At 43.0% G+C, this 23,832-nt stretch overlaps 1 long non-coding RNA gene across 1 annotated transcript in view; it reads left to right on the plus strand.

The window, feature by feature from the left end:
- LOC120314170 overlaps positions 1-23,832 on the plus strand; it is a 47,927-nt gene that overhangs the window by 20,228 nt on the left and 3,867 nt on the right. The window contains exons 3-4 of the long non-coding RNA XR_005558356.1: positions 12,784-12,952; positions 14,554-14,627. This is a non-coding gene — a long non-coding RNA (uncharacterized LOC120314170). The remainder of the gene's footprint in view (positions 1-12,783; positions 12,953-14,553; positions 14,628-23,832) is intronic.

Consider the following 23,832-nt stretch of genomic DNA (forward strand, 5'->3'; position numbering starts at 1 on the left):
TGGTGATAAAAACTGGATCCAATATTCCAAGTGTGGTCTTACCAAGGCATTATAAAGTGGTATTAATACTTTGTGTGATCTTGATTCTATATCTCTGTTAATGCAGCCTGGGCCATTTTGGGGAGCTGCAGCACTCTGCTGGCTCTTATTTAAGTGGGTTGTCCATTTGGATTCCAAGATCCTTCTCACAGTTACTACTATTGAGCCAGGTCCCACCTATTCTATACCTAGGCATAATTATAAACTGCAATGAGAAAGATATTTACTTGTGGGATTTGTTGTGTGTAAGAGAAGGAAAAGAATCATTGGCCGTGTTTGCAGGGCATGTTTGGTCGTCACAAAGATTTTGCTGGGCTAAACACTTTCCACCATATCTTGATAGCACACAATCACTGATGCCTGTATCAAACAGAGAATACTTATCTTAGTATATTAGTATATATAAAGTTCATCTTTATAAAGTTGCATCAGGTAGGATAAGAGGCACCAACTGTCCTTTAGTAATTGTCTAATGGACATGGAGGAAATAGTTTGTCTACACTATTGTTAATTTGATCATGATCTCCTTGATCTAGTGAACTGCAGTGGGAAGTGATATAGACAAAAATAAATGAAAAAAAAATTCCATGAAAACCTCTTATCCTTTTATTAGAACAATTAAAGATGATTAAATTCTTGACTCAAAGCACTTGAAATCTTGCTTCTCACGTATGTGAGAAGAGATTAAGATTGTCTCTCTAGATACAGCAGTGGGAAGTGGTAGAGACAAACATAAATAGAAAGAAACATGGAAACCTTTTATCCTTTTATTAGATACAATTAAAGGTGATTAGATTTTTGACTCAAAGCACTGAAGTCTTGCTTCCTACCTTATGTCAGAGATTAAGATTGTCTCTCTAGATACAACAGGGTAGCTTTAATAGATTTATCCTGCCAGAAACACTTGATTATTGATGGTAGCAAAAACTGTAAACTATTTACAAGGAATGTCTTGGAACTTCAAACTATTGTGGATATTTGATGATGGGATGGCTGATACAACTCCATTCTACACTCCACTGCTGGTTTGAGTCTTGAAGATGGTAAATAGTTTGGAACTCTTAATATAGTTTCAAGAGGAGGAACAGTTTATTCTTTGTTTTCCTAAGCATAGTTTAATCATTGAGAAGTATTGCCCCATGCCCAATTTTTAGACCAGTTGAAGAATGTGCTTGGTTGAATTTCAGACCTCTTTTGCTTGAAATTATGAGTAGTGTACAGTAGAGTACTACAAAACAGAATACTTCATTTAACCAAGTGTGATTAGTCACAAGGAATTTGTGATTAGTCACAAGGAATTTGTGCAGAAGCTCTCTTGTACATGCAAAGCAACAGAGTAATCATCATCATCATTATCATAATACCAATAACAGGAAGTACCAAAGAAGACAATAATAATTATAATAAGGCAGCTTCAGGACACTAAGGCTACATGCTTGTCCTCAGCGTGGTGAACAGGCAATGTAATTCTATTCAACAAGATGTTTTGCATCACTTCAAAGCATAGCTTGTAGAAGAATCAAAAGAATCAACTAGCACAAAGCGAAGCAATGCAAAATCACTGCATGAGACTTTATCATACTGAGCCATAGAAAGGTTGAGATTCTAAGGCAGACATGTCAAACTCGTGACGTCATGTGATGTCACGCAACATATTGGAACTTTTCCCCCATTGCCGGCAATGGGATGGATGCAGTTTCCTCGTAACACATACGGCCCACGGGCCGGCAGTTTGACACCCCTGTTCTAAGGCAAAGAGGTGTTCTGGAGCTTGCAGGGCTGAGGAATTCTCGGAGTTGAAGTCCATAAGTCATAAAAGAGCCAAGTTTGAAGACCCCTGGTTTATGAAAATGGACTGGGACTGGTATCATTTACATGTACATACATATACATATGTGACAGGGGAGTACAGGGCCCTAGTTGTAGGCTGCTGTTGCTTAATGCCAGGTCCATTGTCAACAAAGCCCCCCTTGTCCGTGATCTAATATTGGACAGGGGGGTGGACCTGGCATGTATAACCGAAACCTGGAGGGGCCCTGAGGGGGGTGTTTCCCTCTCGGAGATGTGCCCGGATGGGTTTGTGGTGCTTCATCAGCCTCGACATCAGGGGGAGTGGCAGTCATCACTCGGAGGTCCCTGAGTCCTCGTGGGATTCCTGCCCCAGAGATTGTTGGGTGTGAGTCCCTCCTATTGAAGTTGGGTTCACGGGTTCAGTTGGGCTTGTTGCTGACATACCTACCTCCCAGCTGCGTTGCAACAGCCCTGCTTGCGCTGCTGGAGTCAGTAGCCGGGTTGGTGGTGGAGTTCCCCAGACTTATGGTACTGGGGGACTTTAACCTGCCATTACTCAGTGAACGCTCAGAGGCGGTGCAAGAGTTCATGGCTTCTATGGCAACCATGGAACTGACCCAGGTAATCCAGGATCCGACTCATAGGGGTGGTCACATGCTCGACCTTGTGTTTCTCTCGGGGCAATGGAGACATGATCTGGAATTAAGGGGAATAGAGATCTCTCCCTTGTCATGGACAGATCATTTCCTATTGAGGCTGGACTTCAGAGCATCACTCCCCCACTGCAGGGAGATGGAACCGATTAGGTGGTTCCGCCCCAGGCGCCTAATGGACCCAGATCGGTTCCAGGAGGAGCTTGGGGAAATACCTGACTCCCTTGTCCACAACTCGTCTGGGTCCCTGGTTGCAGCCTGGAATGAGGCGGCGTCTGGGGCCCTGGATCGAATTGCGCCTTTGCGACCTCTCTGTGGTAGTGGTCCCCGGAGGGCGCCTTGGTTTACTAAGGAGCTCCGGGAGATGAAGTGCCACAACAGACGTCTAGAGCGACATTGAAGGGCCAGTAACTCTGAATCTCACCGATCACTATTAAGAGCCTATCTTAGGACTTATTTAGTGGCGATAAGGGCGGCAAAGTGTGTTCACTTTTCCGCACTTATTGCGTCTGCAGAATCTCGCCCGGCCGCCTTGTTTAGGGTGACCCGCTCCCTTCTTAAAGTGGAGGAGGCGGAGGAACCCTTACAGGGGAGAGCTGAAGAGTTTGTTCAGTTTCTCTCGGACAAAATTGCTCAGATTCAGAGAGACCTGGACTCCGACTGGGCAGTGCCAGTCGAGATGCCGGGGGCTGGTCTTAGTCATGTTATCTGGAGAGAGTTTGAGCCTGTGACCCCTGATGAAGTGGACGAGGCCATGAGGGCAATGAATGCCACCACCTGCTTATTGGACCCGTGCCCCTCCTGGCTGGTTTCTGCCAGTAGGGAGGTGACACGAGGCTGGCTCCAGGCAATAATCAATGCCTCCTTGATGGAGGGGTCTTTCCCGCAACCTTTGAAGGAAGCGGTGGTGAGGCCGCTTCCTCAAGAAGCGGCCTCACCACCGCTTCCTTTGAAGGAAACTTTGAAGGAAGCGGTGGTGAGGCCCCTCCTCAAGAAGCCTTTCCTGGACCCAGCTGTTTTGAAGAACTTTCGTCCTGTCTCCAACCTCCCCTTTGTGGGGAAGGTTGTAGAGAAGGTGGTGGCGTCCCAACTCTTGCGATCCTTGGATAAAACCAATTATCTGGACCCTTTTCAATCTGGTTTCAGGCCTGGCTACAGCACTGAGACTGCTTTGGTCGCACTGACCAATGACCTCTGGCGAGCCCGGGATAGGGGTCATTCCTCTATCTTGGTGCTTCTTGACCTCTCAGCGGCTTTCGATACCACTGACCATGGTATCCTTCTGCGTCGTCTCGGAGAGGTGGGGTTGGGTGGCACCATAGTGCGGTGGTTCTCCTCCTACCTCTCTGACAGGTCGCAGTCGATGTTGGCGGGGGGGCAGAGATTGACCCCTAGGCTCCTTGATTATGGGGTGCCTCAGGGCTCGGTCCCGTCCCCCCTCCTTTTTAACATCTACATGAAACTGCTGGGTGAGATCATTCGGCGACACGGGGTGAGGTATCATCAGTACGCGGATGATCCCCAATTATATATCTCCACCCCGTGTCCTTTCAGTGAAGCAGTCGACGTGATGTGCCGGTGCCTGGAAGATGTAAGGTTCTGGATGGGGGTGAACAGGCTTAGACTCAACCCTGACAAGACCGAGTGGCTCTGGGTCTTGCCCTCCAAGGGTCATCCTGATGGTCCATCATTAGTCCTGGGGGGGGGTGTAAATTTACCTCCCTAAATGCAGGCACGCAACTTGGGTGTCCTCCTGGACTCACAGCTAAATTTGGAGCAACATCTATCGGCTGTGGCCAGGGGGACCTTTGCCCAGGTTCGCCTGGTGCCCCAGTTGCGGCTTATTTGGACCAGGAGGCTTTACTCATGGTCACTCATGCCCTTGTCACCTCAAGACTGGATTACTGCAATGCACTCTACATGGGGCTACCCTTGAAGAGCGTTCGGAGGCTTCAGTTGGTTCAGAATGCAGCCGCGAGAGCGATTGTGGGTGCACCAAGGTACACCCACGTGTCACCTATCCTCCGCGAGCTGCACTGGCTTCCTGTGGGTCTCCGGATGCAATTCAAGATGTTGGTTATCACCTTTAAAGCCCTTCATGGTTTAGGACCAGGTTACTTACAGGACCGCATAGTTCCCAGAGACTGGTGAGATCCCACAGATTGGGTCTCCTTCAGGTCCTGTCGGCCAGACAATGTCGGCTGGCGGGCCCTCGGGGAAGGGCCTTTTCTGTGGTGGCTCCGACCTGGTGGAATCAATTTCCCCCCAAGATTCGAACTACTCCCACCTTGCCGGCCTTTAAGAAAGCCATTAAAACTCTCCTGTTCCGGCAGGCCTGGGGTTGATGTCCCCAGGGGGGGCGGGATATGATTGGGACATGCTGTATGAATGCACTTATTTTACTGTTTTATTGTTATATTTATTGTTTTAATTTTGTACGCCGCCCTGAGTCCCTAGGGATTGGGCGGCATATAAATTTTATTAATAAATAAATAAATAAATATACTGTACAGTTCATTTATTCATTCTAACCATTGTCTATCCACTGCAGAATGAAGACCTCTTCCGCATGTTTCTAACTTATACAGTCCTAAACTTTCTTTTGCCAATTGGTCCCATCATACTTGCTGATGTCGTAGATCCATCTTGTTTTAGGTCTCTTTTGTGGATGCTTTTCATCAAGTGGGAACCATTCTTTGACTGTCTTGGTCCACCTGTTGTCTGTTCTTCTTTCTATGTGACCAACTCATTTCCATTTCCACTCTTTTGCTTTCTTTTGTTTGTTCTCTAATCCGTGTGCAGGTCTTTCTATCTTGTCTTGTGCTGCCAAGCGTTGTATCTTTCTATGGCTCTTTATACAGTATACAGTATATATGTGCCCCCCCACCTCTCTCTCTCCCCCCTATTCTTCACAGCAGTTGTAAGCACAATTGCATTTTAACCTCTCTCTCTCCAAATTTACATCATGACTCTCACCTTTCTATAATCTATCTACACAAGTTTATGTTCTAAGGTATCTGTTCAAGAAAAGCAGTTATTTCGTTCTCCTGCCTTCCAATGTTATGTTCTGAATTCTGTCCATGGAACTCTATTAACTGAATGAAATAAAACACAGGCCAACTTTCCAAAGAGCAGCATTGGAGAAGGGCCTGAATTTTGGCTTTGCATACAAATTCAGTTCCTGACAAAAGAACTGGCCTGAAACCACTGTCTTCCTATGTGGTCAAAAGTGAACTAGATGGACTACTTACTTACTTAATAATAAAGCAAGTTCTGCTGTCCCTAAGGAAGGAATAGATTTAATGTCATAATTTGATGTTATGTGTTATTCATTTTCTTTATATTTGTATGGATGCTTCATTGTACAGATAGTCCTTGACTTACAATTACAAATGAGTCCAAAATTTCTGTTGCTAAGCAAGACAGTTGTTAAGTGAATTATGAGCCATTTTACAACCTTTCTTGCCACAGTTGTTAAGTGAATCACTGCAATTGTTAAGTTAGTAACATGGTCGTGAAATTAATCTGGCTTCGCCATTGACTTTGCAAAAGGGGATCACGTGATTCCAGGACACTGCAACTTGTCATAAATATGAACCATCTGCCAAGTGTCTGAATTTTGATCACATGACCACGGGGATGCTGCAATGGTCTTAAGTGTGAAAAATGGTCATAAGTCACTTTTTTCAGGCGCTGTTGTAACTTCGAACAGTTACAAAATGAACTGTTGTAAATTGAGGACTACCTGAACAGTCCTGAGAATTGAATCTTATTTTTCCAGTATTTGGGGAGGAAAAGATGAGGGGAAGAGTAGGGTAAAAAGAAAAAGAAAAGAAAAGTGAAAGATAATGAAACTTATCAACAAAGCAGTAGTTAAACACAGGCCTTCTTGCCCTAATAAACATAGATGAAGTGGCTATTAAGGTTTCTTATCATACTGTGTGTAAATTTATTGTCAGCTAAATTGCACGAGTAGAATCCCAGTTTTTTAAGGATTAAATTGTAGAAGAACATGGAATTTAAGTGCAAGGCTTGGAGTTTATAAACTAATTTCTATTCCATTTTCCATTCTGACCTTGGCAAATGACAATCTCCTGAAAAGATCACCCTAAATCCTAAGAACGAAGAGCTTAGTGTAAACAGTCTCAGCAAGATCCCTTTGATTCTTAAAGACATGTTAAAAGAAAGAATGAATCTGATCCTTCCTTGAATCTTAGTGCAGACTGCCTGAAACCATACATCCTAGCCCTGAGTCTTATCAGATAAGCCTTATCAATACTGGCTTTGTGATAATCCAGGCAAGACTGGATTTTTCAGCTGAGTCCATTAAGGTCAGGTCAAGTTCTTTTTAAATAACCCAAATATACATTTTTCTATTCTTTGTTTTCTCCCTACACTGGCATCATCCTTCCAAACTGCCAATTTGTCTTCTCAGGCCAAACCTAATCAACCATACACAGGCCTTTTGTCGTTCTCCCACCCCACCACAAACACACCCACCCACACTAATATCGACATTCCAGGATGCTTTTGTTGAGGTAGGCTAAATCCAACTGAAATGCAATCTAGTTTTTGTTTCCTTTGTTGCTTATTCTATACCTGCCATCTCCTGCAACCAGCAATTTGTAACACAGACTTTTTAAGGTAATTCGACACTGCAACCTAAGATGCTTGTCTCTCTTGCTGCTCCTGGCTGTATCTTAAATCATCTTCAGAAATTCTAGTCTGACAGTGGTGAGTTAGCAATGATACTCAGTCTCCACTACTGCCACCACAAGACTACTTGGTTTGCCCTACTTCCTTGCCCTTCCCAAAGGTACGGTGAGGTAGGGTAGAGCAGGGCAGGGCAAGGTAAGGTAGGGTAGGATAGAGAAGGAAGGGAAGGACAGGAGAGGGGAGGGAAGAGGAGAGGGGACTGGATGGGACAAGATGGGAGAGGGGAAGAGAGGGGACGGGAGGGGAGAGAGGAGGGGAGGGGGGAGGAGTATAAAGCAGGGAATGGGAAAGTAAAGGTGCCCACTGGCAAGATATAAGGGTTGAATGAAGTGTGAGGTTCTAGGCTTGAGGATAGCTAATTGATTTAATAGCCCATTATTGGATCAGCTGTAGTATTATTCAAAACAAACAATAACAATTGCTGACTAGCAGAGAACATAGTAATTCAACATGAAATGCCTGCGTTGCATAAGGTAGTAGCCAGCCACTGGGAAGGAAGGAGTGTTTCACATATGGTAGCCATTCAGATCTGGGGCTGTTACTAGAACTGAACAAAGTGATGAAAACCATCCTTTTCTGCAGGACACAATCAGTTCAGGTTGTAAGAGCAGTTTTGCACCGAAGTTGTAAAACATGGCCATGTTGTGCATTTGCCTTGATCTGGGAATAGGTGGACTTATGCTCTCCAAGTGATGAATGGTTGGTATTGATGATGGGCCAAGCAGATAATGCAGAATTTAAGCGATTCCATATTCTTAGGAAAGCAGCAGCCTTAAGTATATTTCTCTGCCATTTTTCTAGAGAAACCCAGAGACAATGAGGCACAGTAAGGTGGCCACATTAAATTGCTTTCCTTCAGTCCATGATCCAGTAGAAAAGAGTGCTGGAATAAACAGTGGAGTAGCCACTGCTGATCACTATTTTGTCAAAGCAATAAGGCTAGTGATTGTTCTCATGAACTAAATATAAGAATAGAATAGAATAGAATAGAATAGAATAGAATAGAATAGAATAGAATAGAATAGAATAGAATAGAATATATACCATTTTAGACAAGTGACTGTCCAGTCTCTTCTTAAGAGAAGTTAACAAAATCAACTGGTGGATTGTCATGGCTTTTTTCCTGTCATCTATCAGCAGAAAAGAAAAAAAGCTATCTGATCATGAATCAGAACACAAAGGAAGAATATAAATGATAAATAAAATATGACCTGGGATTGATTTCTGAAAGATACCTACTATATGGGGAAAATTTGCAAAACTGAAACACTATAAAATAATGAGAAGTGAAAAAAAAAAAGATTCAACACCAAAATGCATAGGCAATGGTATCTATTCCAGTATCCATATGCCAAAAGCAATATCCAATGGTCAGGTGTGTCAAATTCTGCTGACAGGTCCAAAAGAATCAGCACTCTTATAAAGATTTGAACACGGTCACCAAAATATCATTCAGAATCTGATAAATTGCCAACTCAGTTGAATGACCCAGAGACAAAATACTGATTGATATGGATCAAGAAGACCATTAGAAGACAAAGAATTAATTCTGAGAGGGCAACCATTTCAAGAACTTTAGATGTTTGTAAGTCTGGTAAGCTGAGCACAAAAAGTGATCTAAAAAAAGCTTTGCTTCAATAAAGGGCCAAAAATAGTATGCTTAACAGAGTATGGGAATCTATCTGCAGTTGAAATGCACAGGAAATGGCTGAGATAAGACAAAAGGGGAAAAAAGATAGAAGAGTAGGATCAAATAACGAGAAAAAAGACTTAGAGGGCAAAATAGTATAAGGAGACTCCTCCATGGTTTCTTGAATCTCTTGTTTCCAGAACTGGGGTCAATAAAATGCAGATGGCATAAAAGAACATAGAAAAGGTGGTGAAGGAGAGCTTGGGGAAAGAAAAGAAGGAATAATATTAGATAAAATGATCCCAAGATCTTGGCTGAAGCAAAGGAGTTGAGAGAGAGATGTTTCCACATTCAGTGGAGGCTGGTACTTTACAGTTCTTATAAAAATGGTGACTGGGGCATGTTCATGATGCAGCTGATGAGACACAAGGAAGAGTAGAGTAGGGTAGGGTAGGGTAGGGTAGGGTACGGTAGAGTAGAGTAGAGTAGAGTAGAATAGAATAGAAAAGAATAGAATAGAATAGAATAGAATAGAATAGAATAGAATAGAATAGAATAGAATAGAATAGAATAGAATAGACCTTGGAGATCTTCTAGCTCAAGCAGGAGAACCTATACCATTTCAGATGACTATCCAGTCTCTTCTTAAAAACCTCCAGTGATGGAGCGCCCACAATTTATGAAGGCAAGCTGTTCCACTGGTTAATTGTCCTTACTGTTAATTGTCCTCACTCCTTAATTCCAGGTTGCTTCTGGTTTCCAACCATTGTTTCTTGTCTTGCTCTCTGGTGCTTTGGAGAATAATTTGACCACCTCTTATTTGTGGCAGCCCCTCAAATACTGGAATACTGCTATCGTGTCACCCTTGTTTCTTCTTTTCCATTCTTTTCTTTTAAAAAGTTTTTTTATTTATAATACAGTTAAAAAAAGTGGACATAACGTAATATTCCAGTGTAAGTATTTCTAACAATTTGTTCCTCTTCTTACATATAATTCTTTATCTCTATATATACATATATATTTTTCTATACAATATCTGCTTTATTTCTCTATTTACTTCTTTTCTTTAGACTAGCCAAACCCAAGTCCCACAGCCGTTCTTCATAAGTTTTAGTCTCCAGGCCTCTGATCATCTTGTTGCTCTTCTCTGAATTTTTTTCCAAAGTCTCAACATCTTTTTTGTAGTACCGTGACCAAAATTTGTTGCAGTATTCCAGGTAAGGTCTCAATAGGGTTTTATAAAGCTTAGCAAAAGGAGTCTTAAACGTCTGATTTCCTGGAAGTGTTGGTGTTCACAGCAAGATCACTAGTTCAGAAAGAAATTTCTCGATTTTCTCAGATACAGGTACAGCTGTCTCTAGTTCCAAAAGGCCAAAACCTTAGTATCTCTCTGAAGATGAAAGAAATGTCCAGGATAAAACTGAGCTGAAGTTTATCTAGAGCTACAGTGTAAGGGCACATTATAGCAGCCAACACAGCTAAGAAAGGAAAAGATATCCCACAGTTTTTTACTATTAGAGTCATACCATACTGAGCATTTTTGAATTACCTGGTGGCTTAAATACAAACCACTTCAGTCCTCTAACTTCTCTTTAGATTAACTAATGTAACAAGATTTAATTGAATTATTTGAATACCCTTCCCATCCTGTCTCCAAATTAGAAACTTGCCGCATTTTCACCTTCAAGTGTGGGATGTGAGCTTGCCTTTTCTCTCTCTCATTTTTTAAAAAAGAAAATGTAACCCTGTTTCCTATTTTTGGCATTCGCTGACATCAGGAAACAATCATCTTGAGCATCCAAGATTGTTTTGTCCCAAAGCATTTTCTGGCTTTTCTATTTCTGCCTAAAGCCAGACTTTCTCAAGCATTGTTGATGGTACCAGATAGATTAAAATAACCAAAGCCCTGAGCCCAAACATCATTTAAATTTGCTGGCCAAGCTTTCCATTAAAATACCATCGCTCTAATTTAAAACATCCTTTTTCAATTTGCATTCTGTACCACTCATCATTATTTTTCTGCTTATTTTAATTTGCATTTTATTTTTTTGTTTTGTTTTGCATTTGGCATGGGCTTGCTAATCTCCACAAGTAAAATCATTTAAATTTTCTTGTGGATTTTTAAGAAGAGATTGAACAACCATTTGTCTGAAATGTTATAAGGTTTCCTGCCTGAGCAGGGGGTCAGACTAGAAGACCTCCAAGGTCCCTTTCAACTATTCTATTCTATTCTATTCTATTCTATTCTATTCTATTCTATTCTATTCTATTCTATTCTAAATAAAGAACAGAAACTTCATAAATATGAGCCAGTTACCACATGGCTGAATTTTGATCACGTGATCTTGGAGATGTTGCAATGGTTATAAGTGTGAAAAATAATCATAAATCATTTTTAGTGCTGTTGTAACTTTGAATGGTCAGTATACAAACTGTTTATAACTCAAGGACTTCCTGTATGTTTACTTGCAAAACGAATAGCGCCTAAAGTTGCTGAGTATATGTCAGAATGTCAAGCATCTTGGTTAAAATGCAATCATGCCAATCCAGTCATTATTGTTATGGTTTTCTTTTTCTGCAACTGGAAATTTTCAGGGCCATATTATTATTAACCTAGGTCAAACAACCTTTTACAGAGACACAAATTCATAGAACAGGAAGGAGACTAGAGATTTTGCAAGGAACAGGTGCTGGGTTCTATCCTGGCATCTGCCAAGTAGGGTTGAAAAACTCTTCCCTAGAATTTGATAGCATTGCCTTAGAAAATGACTCTGTGGCTTAAGTTGATGTGAGCCAGCTTCCCCTTAGCAGAGATTGAAAAGCTCTGATTTATAGCATCAAGGGGAAGGCATCCTTTGTCTGTCAAAGTCTGTGTTCATTCAGAGTAATCTAACAGTGGAAGAAGCTGGGCAGGGGTAGATTTAAAAAATCAACAATTTCAGCTATTTTAGTCTACCCTATTAAAAATAGTGAGGGGGATTAGTTCTGTGCCCTAATCATGTCTACGACAATAAAGTAGGCAAGGAAACAGAGTAAACTCCACAAGATGGATTAGAAAGAGAGAAGACCACAGACAGAGAAGAAATTGAAGCAAAGCAAATAAGAGATTTTAGCCTTCTTCATAAAGATTGAACGCAAGAGTGGAATGAACTCAGTTCACCAAAGACATTCTCTTTGAAGCCTGCTCTTCATCAAATCAACCACCATTTCACAAGTATAGCTGAACATACATCTTGTCTTAAATTTTGGTTTCTTGACGTCTTCATCAGCATTAAGCACCCAAGCTAAGACATGAAATAAATAAATGCACAATAAGCTTATGTCATGGAATATCCTGCAATCTGTATAATGCTGTTTGGGCCTGTATATGTATTAAACTAAAATTAAAAAGATAATAACATGATGTAAAACATATACAGACATTTTCTGCTATCTTGAGTAAAACATTAAACCCCGAGGCAGCAAAATAATAACTAAAATGAACAATCTCATGGTTTCAGATGACTCTATTGATTCCACCCTGGGGTATATCTTTTTTTCTGTATCTCAACATGTCTGGATAACTAGATTATAAGTGAAGTACAGGCTGGGAAACCTATATGTGGGACAAGACAAGACAAAAATGCACAAGTGATGGATCACCAGAAGCATTTTGAGTTTAGAACGAGCCTTCAAATCCTTGAAATAAACACCCTATTAACCATGTGTGATGGTCATATGCACTACCAAAGCTGACATCAGAGTATAGAAAGAACTCAAAGAAGTATCATGTTTCCCCAAAAATAAGACGCAGCCGGAAAATAAGTCCTGGTATGATTTTTCAGGACACTCATAATAAAAGTCCCAAACCAAAAATTTGTTGCCAGATGGACGCATTTAGTACCGTATTTTCCCAAATATAAGCTCTACTTTTTGAAGCAAAAATTAATATAAAGACCTGGTCTTATTTTCCAGGAAACATGGTAGTGCAAGATCAGAAGATGTGGAGAGACCTGGCGCATAAAATCATCAAGAGTCAAGACTCAAGACATGACTGAATGGACATCATCATGATCATCATTGCAGACATGTGAACATCTGCCTCGCTTATTGCTCATTTTCTTCCAGCCATGGCTGGCTTAAGGTAAAACCAAGATTTACTGAAGTGAAGTTTGATGTGGGGAGGAGACCATATTGGTAGGCCAGATGGTAAAATTATATGGGCCAGAGATAGCGTGTGAAGAAGCAATTCACTGTCCTTCTTTAACAGTGCTAGAATTCAAGGTTGGTTCAAAAGAGTCTCACTTGATGCAAAACGGTCTCCAACACAAGAAGATGGAAATAGGATGGTGTCATTAGACCAGGGGTCTTCAAACTTAGCCTTTTTATGACTTGTGGATTTCAACTCCCAGAATTCCTCAGCCAACATTCTGGGAGTTGAAGTCCACAAGTCATAAAAGGGCCAAGTTTGAAGACCCTTGCATTAGACCAACCCCCAAGTGTATTTGTTGAATTGAAATGTTGAAATAGCATGCTGGCATGGCTACTTAAATTCTCAGATTCCACATTTGCCAAAATTCTGGCAATGGGACAGGAAAGAACTGCCTGTCCTGTAGTTCTGACAAATATGTTAGATGTTGAACAAGCCTTTCAGCTAAAAGACCATAAACTATTTCTTTATTACAGAAATATGAGATTGAAATAAGCTCAGCTGTCATTACTTTCTGAGGTAATTGGGCTTGTGCAAAACAAATGACAATAGAAAAGTGTGGAAATTTATAGGAACCGGCAGTATACAATCATGGAAAATGTTGATATATTTTTTTTTTTTGAGAGGCAAAACAGACCCTTTTCATCACCTCATCATAAAACTCTCAAGGGCGCAGCAATGCTTCTGTGAGGATACAATCCATGCCTTTCTTTTGCATTTTATAATGAAGTTGCAACAAAAAATTGAACTTTACAAACAAAATCCAGGGAGGTGGTAGCAATGTAAGAAAAGGCAGAGGTATGCTTCTTTTGGGAAAACAAATACTTAAATACAGTTTCACTTTTATAAATTCTTTAAAAAATTTTGATCTAATAATTTAACCTGGAGGGCTGAATCACTCTATAAAAGTGCAACACATTTGCTAATAAAAGTGAACATTCACTCTTAAGCATAAAGTGAAATACCCTTGGAATTAAGTTTGAATTAAGTTGAATTAAATTTTTGAATTAAAATTAAATTTTCTTTTCAAGAGAGTTAAGGGTTAGTATGATTTTGGTTATTGTATAATTAGTAAACTTAAATAGATTATGTTTAATATGTTTGTATAACCCTGTACTTGGCTCTGGGAAGTGGGGGTGGGCGGGGGCGGGGGTGGGGTGGGGGGGATGGGTTGAAGGTTAAATAGCTCAGATAAGTAGAAATAGTTTTATTGTATATAATATTGATGTTTCAGTTTGGAGAGAGGAATTGCTCGGGCATTTCCCCTGGACCGCATCCGGAGTGAGAAGATAGGAGGAAGGGGAGAAGTAAGTAGGAAGGTTGAGGAGAAGGAGGAGAGGGGGAGAGTGAGGAAGAAGAGGGAAAGAGAGAAGTGACAGAAGAGGTTAGAGGTGGATGCGGTTTCGGGGGAAATGGGTGAGCAATACTGAAAGTTTTGTGTATAAATTTATTTTATTCTTTATCTGATGTATTTTTTTATAAATGTAATGTAAAATTGAATTTTTTTTTTTTAAAAAAATTAAATTTTCTTGCAGTGATATAAAAGAAGCTTGTCATTCTCCATGGTCCCTGGAATTACTTGATGGTCTCCCTTTCAAATACTAACCAGGTTTGATTTTACTTAGCTTCTAAAGGTCTAGGTAGACACTGCCCCCTACTGTAGCCTAAAGGTAGCAAAGACCTCAAGTAAAACTCAACTGCTGATGACTTCATGGGTCATTGGCTTTCCTATCTAGTTACTTCTTAAACAGGGTTGGTGCTGTTATTTTTGAACAATTATGACAGTAAGACTGGATTTAGTTTTGGGTCCCTACCTTGTCGACTAGATAAACCCTACAAATTTGAGTAGTGCCAAGCTACAACCAAATACCATGTTTCACACAAGTAGTACAGGCATGCCTAGATGCTAAATGTTTTTAATTGTGTAAATTTGATAAGTTGACAAGTTAACAAATCAGGACGCCTTTTAACTTTCCTAATTTGAAAAACATGAATGCTTGGTATGGAAGACTCACGCATCTCATGCCAATAGGGATCTGCAAACTTGCCTGTCCATTTGAGAGTTGCCAATGACTTCATCATGGATTTCTTAAAAGCAAAGCTTCAGAATTAAATATTGCAATTTAATGTTAGAAGCTGATTTATTTACTTTGGGTGCAAAGCAATGAAAGTTTGTTTCTAATAGTTTAGAAGGTATTTTTAAGAGTTTGAGTTGGTTGGTTGAGTTTGGTTGGCCTCAAGAAGAACTGTTCCCAGATCACTTTTCCTTAAGCTCAGTCAATAATTAACTTATTGTAGTAAATATGTATAATAAATTAAAGCTGTCAACTGCTCATTTATAAGTGAGAGTGGTCTTTCAGATGTATTGCACTCCAACAGATGTGAGCATCTTGCATTATAAAGTTAAGAAAAACTGAGGTCCAGCAAACATCTAGAAGTTGGCTATCTGAGCAATAGCAAGTAATTTTCCAAATGGGATACACTTCCGTGAACACACAGACACACACATACATATACACACCCACACACAAACATGCACTGAGAGACACATCAAGATAAAGATGTGTCTGGTTTCAATAGGCCATGCATTTTCCACTCTGCTTTTGATTTGGATGAAATCTCTGATACTTTTTCTCAATAAACCAGCATCTGTCTTAAAACATACATGTCCCAATACATTTGCATTAAGTTGTGACCAAATCTCACTAAAATTAGAGGGAAAAGTCTGCTGTAACCATCTCAAACCTTATTGCTTTAACATAAGTGCTACTTAGAATGTTGTACTGTTTTATCTGTGCAAACCATTGATTTATTTTTGAAACACTTAGCAGTGGAAAACTCTTCAGGGGGATATTTTAATGCAATTAATCCAGGGGGTCTTTTTTTTAGATTTCTACAGGTCTTCAAATGGCACATAATGGATGCTACAGTCATTTAAAGTCATGGGTAATGCTTCTCGGCAAGATTTAGTGTAAGGATCACAATCCAGATTAATTTATTGTATGGGAGCATTTATTTAGCCCCTGTTTATCCAAGGATGTGCCGAATTAATCTGATGCAAAGATAAAGAAGTCAGGCTGATATTTTTTGATAGTTCAGAAATGGTGGTATCTTAACTGAGTGTGTTAGTATTGCAAACAAAGACATTGTGGTACATACTATATATTATCACTTAAATCCCACACATACTGAAGTAGAAACAAATCAAACCTGTATTATAATAAACCTAACATCTATGTCCATATCATGCATGTCTAAATTTTTCAAGAATTTTATTGCATGCCGGCCAGTGTGTGAGATGTGGCTGTATACATTTGATAAATAAATCAATAAATAAAATGACTGCAGGTAGTCCTCAATTTACAACAATCCACTTATTGAACATTCGAAGTTACGACGACCCAGGAAAAGTGACTTATGACCATTTTTCACACTTATGACCGTTGCAGCCTCCCCATGGTCATGTGATTTACATTCAGACGCTTAACAATGGACTCATGTTAATGACGGTTGCAGTGTCCCGAGGTCATGTGATCCCCTTTTGCGACCTTCTAACAAGCAGAGTCAATACGGAAACCAGATTCACTTAACAACAATGTTAAGAAAAGTCGTAAAATGGGGCAAAATTTTCTTAACAAATTTCTCACTTAGCAACATAAATTTTGGGCTCAGTTGTGGTCGTATGTTGAGGATTACCTGTATTTTATATATGGAAACATCTGACTTTTTTAAAAAACAAAAAAAAAGAGATAGGCTGCATATGTGAGGTTATACATGGACTGCATCGAATTTGTTAAAAATGTTCTTCTTGAGTGATTAACTTGAAATTGGTTCCTACAGTGTCAAAGCTAAGCAAGTTCTCCTTCATCTGCTGATCTCCCCAGCAGAACAGCCATTGAGGAAAGTTGAACTGCATCTTAGATAACAGTTGACTGCAATGTAATTTGCAAATTAGAAGTGTTTTAAATAAGCTATTCACCTTCATTCCTGGTAGAATAATACTGGAGCAGCTACTTGGGGAACTTTTTTTTTAAAAAAATACAAGAACAGTTAACCAATTAATTTATAGTGTAACAGTTTAAGCTTTCCTTAGATCAGTGTTTCTCAACCTGTGGGTCGGGACCCCATTTGGGGTCGAACGACCATTTCACGGGGGTCGCCAAACAAGGCTGTCCGCCATTTTTTCCCCTTTTCTTGGGCCACGCCCCTGGCACCTGGTGATGTATAAGTGGTTGGGGGTCACCACAACATGGGGAACTGTATCATGGGGTCGCATGATTAGAAAGGTTGAGAACCACTGCCTTAGATTAAGTTTGGGCTTGCAAATGTCAGAAACTTCTAGCTTAGTGTGAAATTTTAACTCATTTAATCATTATTTCTTTACATAAAGGTAGATTCTATAACACAAGAGAGACAGCATGGACTCTATTTCTTACAAATGCTTAATACCAAAAATAGGCCCTTTGATTTTATTGGTAAAATATCAACATGAATAGAATTATTGTGTAAGATAGAAATTACTATGTAAAATATTAGTTTTACATAAATAAGTAATACTAATGGAGCAATCTCTGAGACATAGTAGTTGCAAAGGAAGTTTGTTTAAAGCCTTAGACATCCACAAGCAAATGTTGTGCTCCACCATAAATTCAACACTTTTCCCAAAACATGCATTATCTTCTGTTGTATATAATTTAGGGGAAAGAATCTACTTCCTCTGAGAAAAACTCCTTTCTAAAGCAGGAAAAACTTCACTAGCATTGCTCTACTTTAAAAAAACAAATGGAAAATGAGGCCAGAAAGAAAAAAAAAGAAAAGATAAGCACTTCTCTATAATAACACGGAAGTGATAGTTTTCTAAGTGCAGATGATTTTTTTTAAAATGGAACATTCATTGTCAGTTATTTATTGAAGTCTAAAATCCACATGTTTGCCACTACGGATAAGAGCTCAGCTCAAATAAGGCTATTATCAGGCCAGTTCATGTAAACAGAACAATCCAAATCTAGTTAGGACTACACCCGGTGTTGCGTCCTTGGCGGGAAAACAGACACGAGAAGCAGCTGGAGTTCTCAGTTTCTTTTATTCAGCGTTCAGCTTACAGGAAGATGGCTTCAGCCTCGCCCAAACGCCTCGCAGCCTCTTATATAGGCAACTCCCGGGTAAATGGGTTACTTTTCCCGCGCCAGCACCCGCGCATGCGCACGGCGCTGGCGACAGCCTGTCTGGTCCCGGGCAGCTTTGCACCTGCCCGGGACTGCCTGCAAACGCCCGAGCCGTTTGCAAAGGCTCGGGACATAACACCCCTTTCCCCCGGGCTAAAACTACTACCAACATACAACATTTATTTTATATGACATTTTGCTCCCCAGTGCTCCCACTGTTTACTGGCCTTTGCCTTGCCAGCAATGTTATGTAGTCTTCTAGGTACTTAGGAGATTTCTTTGCTCTCTGTGACCTTCTTAGCTGTGGGTTACTGGCATAAGTCCCCTGACTGGAGGGAGGCGTGAGCCTGTTCTCTCTATTGTGCCCTGGTGTCTTCCAAGGACTGTGCCCCGATGCCTGGCCTGCTTGCTTGCCCACCGGGCTCGTCAGGCCAGGGCTTCTGTTACTTTGTGACCTGGTTGACCTACCTAGCTGTAGACCCTCAGGCCCCTTGAAGTGATAGCCGCTGCTGGGCGTCTCTGTAGAACCTCCTAGGTCAGTCCAAGACCTGTCAGGAGGCTGTTCATTCCCTGAACCCCATTCTGTGCTCGGGCTCGTGTGGGTTTCTGTACTTTCCCAAAACTCAGGTGTTCCCTGATTTGTGCTAGGGTTGTTGTAGTCGGGACTTGGTTCCTCGACTAGCTCTGTGTATGTTTGACCCCCTGTAGGATTTGGGGTAAGGTCAGGCCAACTTTGGGGATTGTGTGCCAGCTCTCTTGCGGGGAATGATTTGTTGGGATGCCCCCGGGTATCCTCCGTGACTGGAGTGCTGTGTGACGTGTGTGGAACGTGAGTATGCCCCCGGGGTGACTCCCTGGCTGGAGTAGGCGTGAGTGCCTGTTGTGTGGGTAAGCTCCATGACTTCCTTTTCGGAGCAATTGCGGAATCTGGGGACGGGCCGTTTGTGGCTCCCTCAGTGGAGATGGGCAGTAACTCTTGCCCTTCCCTTTGCTCCAAAGGGTCCCCCTCCCCCCCTGGAAAAGACCCAGGAGTCTCAGCAGAAAAGTCTCGCCTAGAGCGAAGTTGGTCGATGTGCCGACGTAGGACACGACCGTTGTCCAGGGCAACCTCGTAGGAGAGAGGACCTGTGATCCTGGACACAGAAGCGGGGACCCATGTATGACCAGGCCCGTAATTGCGAGCCCAAACCGGGGCACCCACAAGTAGTTGTCTAGGTGCCCTAGGATGTGAGGTAGATGAAGGCAGTCTGTCCGGATGCAACCGGTCAAGTCTAGTAGTAAGTTGGCGCCCCCAACGAAGTTCAGCTGGACTTCTCCCTGTAGAAGTGGACGGTGTGGTGCGATAAGAAAGGAGAAAGTCAGCCAACCTGTGATGCCAGTCCCCGTAGGTGAGTCTCTTCAAGGCGTCCTTTGCGATGCGCACCATGCGTTCAGCCATACCGTTGGTGGACGGGTGAAAAGGCGCAGACGTGGCATGACGAATCAGGTTTGCCTGTAAGAAAGCTTGGAATTCGGAGGAGGTGAATTGAGGGCCGTTGTCGGACACGATGACATCTGGCAGCCCGTGTGCAGCAAAAATCCCCCTCAGTACCTGAATAGTCTTTGCAGTGGTGGTGGATGAGACAGGCACAACCTCAAGCCATTTTGAATGGCTGTCAACAAGGACCAAGAAGAACTGGCCCTGAAAGGGCCCAGCGTAGTCAATGTGCACCCTAGACCATGGGGACTGTGTTTCCTCCCATCTATGCACAGGAGCTTGGGGCATCTCTGGGCGAGATCGTTGGCAGAGGTGGCATGCGTGCACCTTAGCCTCAATATCTTTATCTAAAGCAGGCCACCACAAGTGGCTTCGTGCAAGAGCCTTCATACGGACAATGCCAGGATGACCCTCGTGGAGGGATTCTAAGACCCTAGTCCTCATTGAGGTGGGAATGACAACTCTGTTTCCCCAAAGCAGACAACCCTGAGAAAGGGACAGTTCGTTTCTTTTGGACCAGAAACTCTGAAACTCAGGACTAGGGCAGTGCTCAGGCCACCCGGACAGGACCCAGGAGCGGACACGTGAAAGTGTGTGATCTGTACCCGTTTCAGCGGTAACATCCCTGGCACTAAGAGGGAGCTCGGGCAAGGCTTGGATTGATAGAATGTTGACAGCTGGCGCGGGGTCAGCTTCTACTACTGGCAGAGGCAACTACTGAGGCCATCAGCATGGCCCATTTCTTTCCCAGGCTTGTGGAGTAATGAAAAATCATATGCAGACAAGAAAATAGACCACCTAAGCATTCTAGGGGAAATGATGTGGGGAGTCTGCTTACGTGTGGTAAACAGTCCCAGCAGAGGCTTATGGTCAGTGAAGACCGTGAAATGCCTGCCATATAGAAAATCGTGGAATTTTTTAATTCCAGCAACAACAGCCAGAGCCTCCCTGTCTATCTGAGCGTAGTTGCGCTCGGCAGAAGACAGTGTTCTGGAGTAGTATGCAATAGGAACCTGAGTTCCATCAGACCTGAGGTGACTCAGGACAGCTCCAACCCCGTAGGGGGATGCATCACAAGCGATGCACACAGGAAGAGACTCGTTGAAATGTGCAAGAACACTGTTAGAAGTGAGCAAGGCCTTGACTTCTTTAAAGCAAGCCTCATGTGCTTGTGACCACAGCCACACAGCTTGTTTGTCTAGTAGCCTGTGAAGAGGCTCAGCTACACTAGCTTTATGTGGAAGAAAAGAATTGTAGAAATTCAGGAGGCCTAGGAAGGCCTGAAGTTCGGCCTTAGACTTTGGCCTGGGTGCTTGTAAAATAGCAGTTAGTTTGGATTCAGCAGGATGAATCCCAGCAGCATCAATTTTGAATCCCAGAAATTCAGTAGAAGGCACCCCGATCTTGCATTTGTCTTTTCTGAGCTTGAGGCCTGATTCCCTGAATCTTAACAGGACAGCCCTAAGTCTTTCAGCTAGAATGTGTGTGGAGTCTCCTGCAATCAAGACATCGTCAAAGTAGGGGCAGACCCCTGGTATACCTCGTAGTGTGTTTTCCATTACGCTTTGGAAAATCCCAGGAGCGACATTTACTCCAAACTGTAGCCTTTTTACTTTAAAGGCTCCCCTGTGGGTCACAATGGTCTGAGCTATGGCAGCATCATCATCAACAGGCAGCTGTTGATATGCTTGAGCTAGGTCAAGCTTTGCAAAAACACGCCCCCCCTTGAGAGAGGCCAGGATGTGACTGACCACAGGAACAGGATAGGCATGTTGCTGCAATGCCTTATTGAGTGTGCATTTGTAATCAGCACAAATGCGAATGTCCCCATTTGCCTTTAGAGGCGTGACAATGGGGGTCTCCCACGGGCTGGAATCAACAGGTTCTAGGATTCCCTGTTGGATTAGTTTGTCTAGTTCAGTGTCAATCTTACTTTTTAAAGCAAAAGGGACCCTTCTTGCTTTAATCCTAATGGGAGTGACAGTGGGGTCTAGCTTTAAGGACACAGGTGGTCCTTTGAATGTGCCCAGCTGGGGGCTGAAAACATCTGCAAATTCTTTGCAGACTTCCTGTAGGTCGAGTGTTTGTAAGCTGTTGAGTCCTGTGACGTGTATCCCCAGGGCCTCAAACCAATCGAGTCCTATGAGACTCGTTCGTTCACCCCCTACTACTAATAAGTCTAGTGGACCTTCAAAGCTCTTGTATTGCACGTTAAGGGTGGCCTCCCCCTTAACACATACTCTTGAGTTCTGAAAATCTGTTAATACAATATCAGAAGGCCTTAACTTGGCCTTAGACCCACTACTGGAACAAATCTTCCTAAATGTATGCAATGAAATGATGGACAGGGCAGACCCTGTGTCTAGTTCCATAGATAATGGAACCCCTTGTAGCTTCACGTTGAGTGACAGCTTTTTCTTCATGGGCTTGTGTGTGCCTGTTCTACAGATGCTTCTTCGCGAAGCGCAAAACCCTACCCTATTCTGGCTGGGGAATCTGGTACCTTTCAGGCGTTCTTCTTGGGGTTGTGCCTTTCGTCGGCTCAGACACACAGCTGCAATATGCCCTTGTTTGCCGCATGCCCGGCAGGTAGCGGAGCGGAACTTGCAGTCGGTTCTCCTGTGGCGACCTCCACAGCCGATGCACTTGAGCAGAGCCGAAGAGCTTCCCTTCTGGTTCTCTTCCTTCGCGGGGTGTAGACGGTCGACTTCCTCGTCCGGATCCTCCTCGGAGTTTCGTCGGACGTCTTCCTGGTGCACGGACGCACCCTCTGCACTGTTTCTGATCGGCCGCATGTTTTTGATGGCGCCGCCTGCTGCTTCTTCTGCGGTGACTTCCCTTAAGGCGTCTTGGAAGGATAATTCTTCCTTGGCAAAAAGTCTCTGTTGTAGCTCTCGATGCCTTAGCCCGCACACGAATCGGTCCCTCAGTCGTTCCTCGAGGTCCTTGAACTCGCAGGGCTTGGCGGCCTTCCGTAGCGCGGCGATGTATTCCTTGGCTGTTTCACCGGACCGTTGATCCCTCTGCTCGAAGGTGTGGCGCCATGAGATAACGGACACCTTGGGGTGGAAGTGCTCTTTCAGCAGCTTCTTCAGGTCTGCGTAGCTTACAGACTCTACTGGAACAGGTGCTACAAGATTTTCTGCGATTTCGAAGGCGTCTTGGCCGCAAACGCAAAGCAGGGTGGCGGCCTTCAAGCTATCTTCCCTCACTTGGTTTGCCTTGAAGTAGTTCTCCATTCTGGATACGTAGGACTCCCACCGCTCTGGATGTGAGACGTCGAATTCCGAAAGCCTTCCGATTTTCGCCATCTTCGGATCTTCAGGAGACGGGTCTATCAGCCAGCCTACCCCCGAATGCGCACCGGATTGGCGGGTAGCTGCGGAGTCGACGCCGTTCCTCTTCCGCCGTTCAGGACTCCTCGGGTAAGCTTACACTTCTTCCTTTCCAGGTAGTGCAAGGCATCCCACCTTCGTCGCCAGTGTTGCGTCCTTGGCGGGAAAACAGACACGAGAAGCAGCTGGAGTTCTCAGTTTCTTTTATTCAGCGTTCAGCTTACAGGAAGATGGCTTCAGCTCAGCCCAAACGCCTCACAGCCTCTTATATAGGCAACTCCCGGGTAAATGGGTTACTTTCCCGCGCCAGCACCCGCGCATGCGCACGGCGCTGGCGACAGCCTGTCTGGTCCCGGGCAGCTTTGCACCTGCCCGGGACTGCCTGCAAACGCCCGAGCCGTTTGCAAGGCTCGGGACATAACACCCGGGATATTTAGTTTACTTTGTACACCTGTGAGATTTAAGGACCTTGAAAAAGGTCCCTATTTTGCATCTTAACCTCTAACAACAATATGCAAAGAGGGGGGAATCTGGAGAGCACAAAATTGATGGTTTCACTTTTTTTGCGTTCTGGATGTAAATCAATGTGCCCTCTTAAGAAGGCTTTTTGGGGACAACAGAGAATGAGATGGTTGGATGGAGTCACTGAAGCAGTAGGTGTGAACTTAAATGGACTCCAGAAGATGGTAGAGGACAGGAAGACCTGGAGGAACATTGTCCATGGGGTCGCGATGGGTCGGACACGACTTCGCAATTAACAACAACAAGAAGGCTTTGAACCAGTGGTTCTCAACCTGTGGGTCGGGACCCCATTTGGGGTCAAACAACCATTTCACG

This window comes from Crotalus tigris, unplaced genomic scaffold, assembly GCF_016545835.1.
Source record: "Crotalus tigris isolate CLP2741 ecotype Arizona unplaced genomic scaffold, ASM1654583v1 scf7180000018856.1329670, whole genome shotgun sequence".
Classification (NCBI taxonomy): Eukaryota; Metazoa; Chordata; class Lepidosauria; order Squamata; family Viperidae; genus Crotalus; species Crotalus tigris.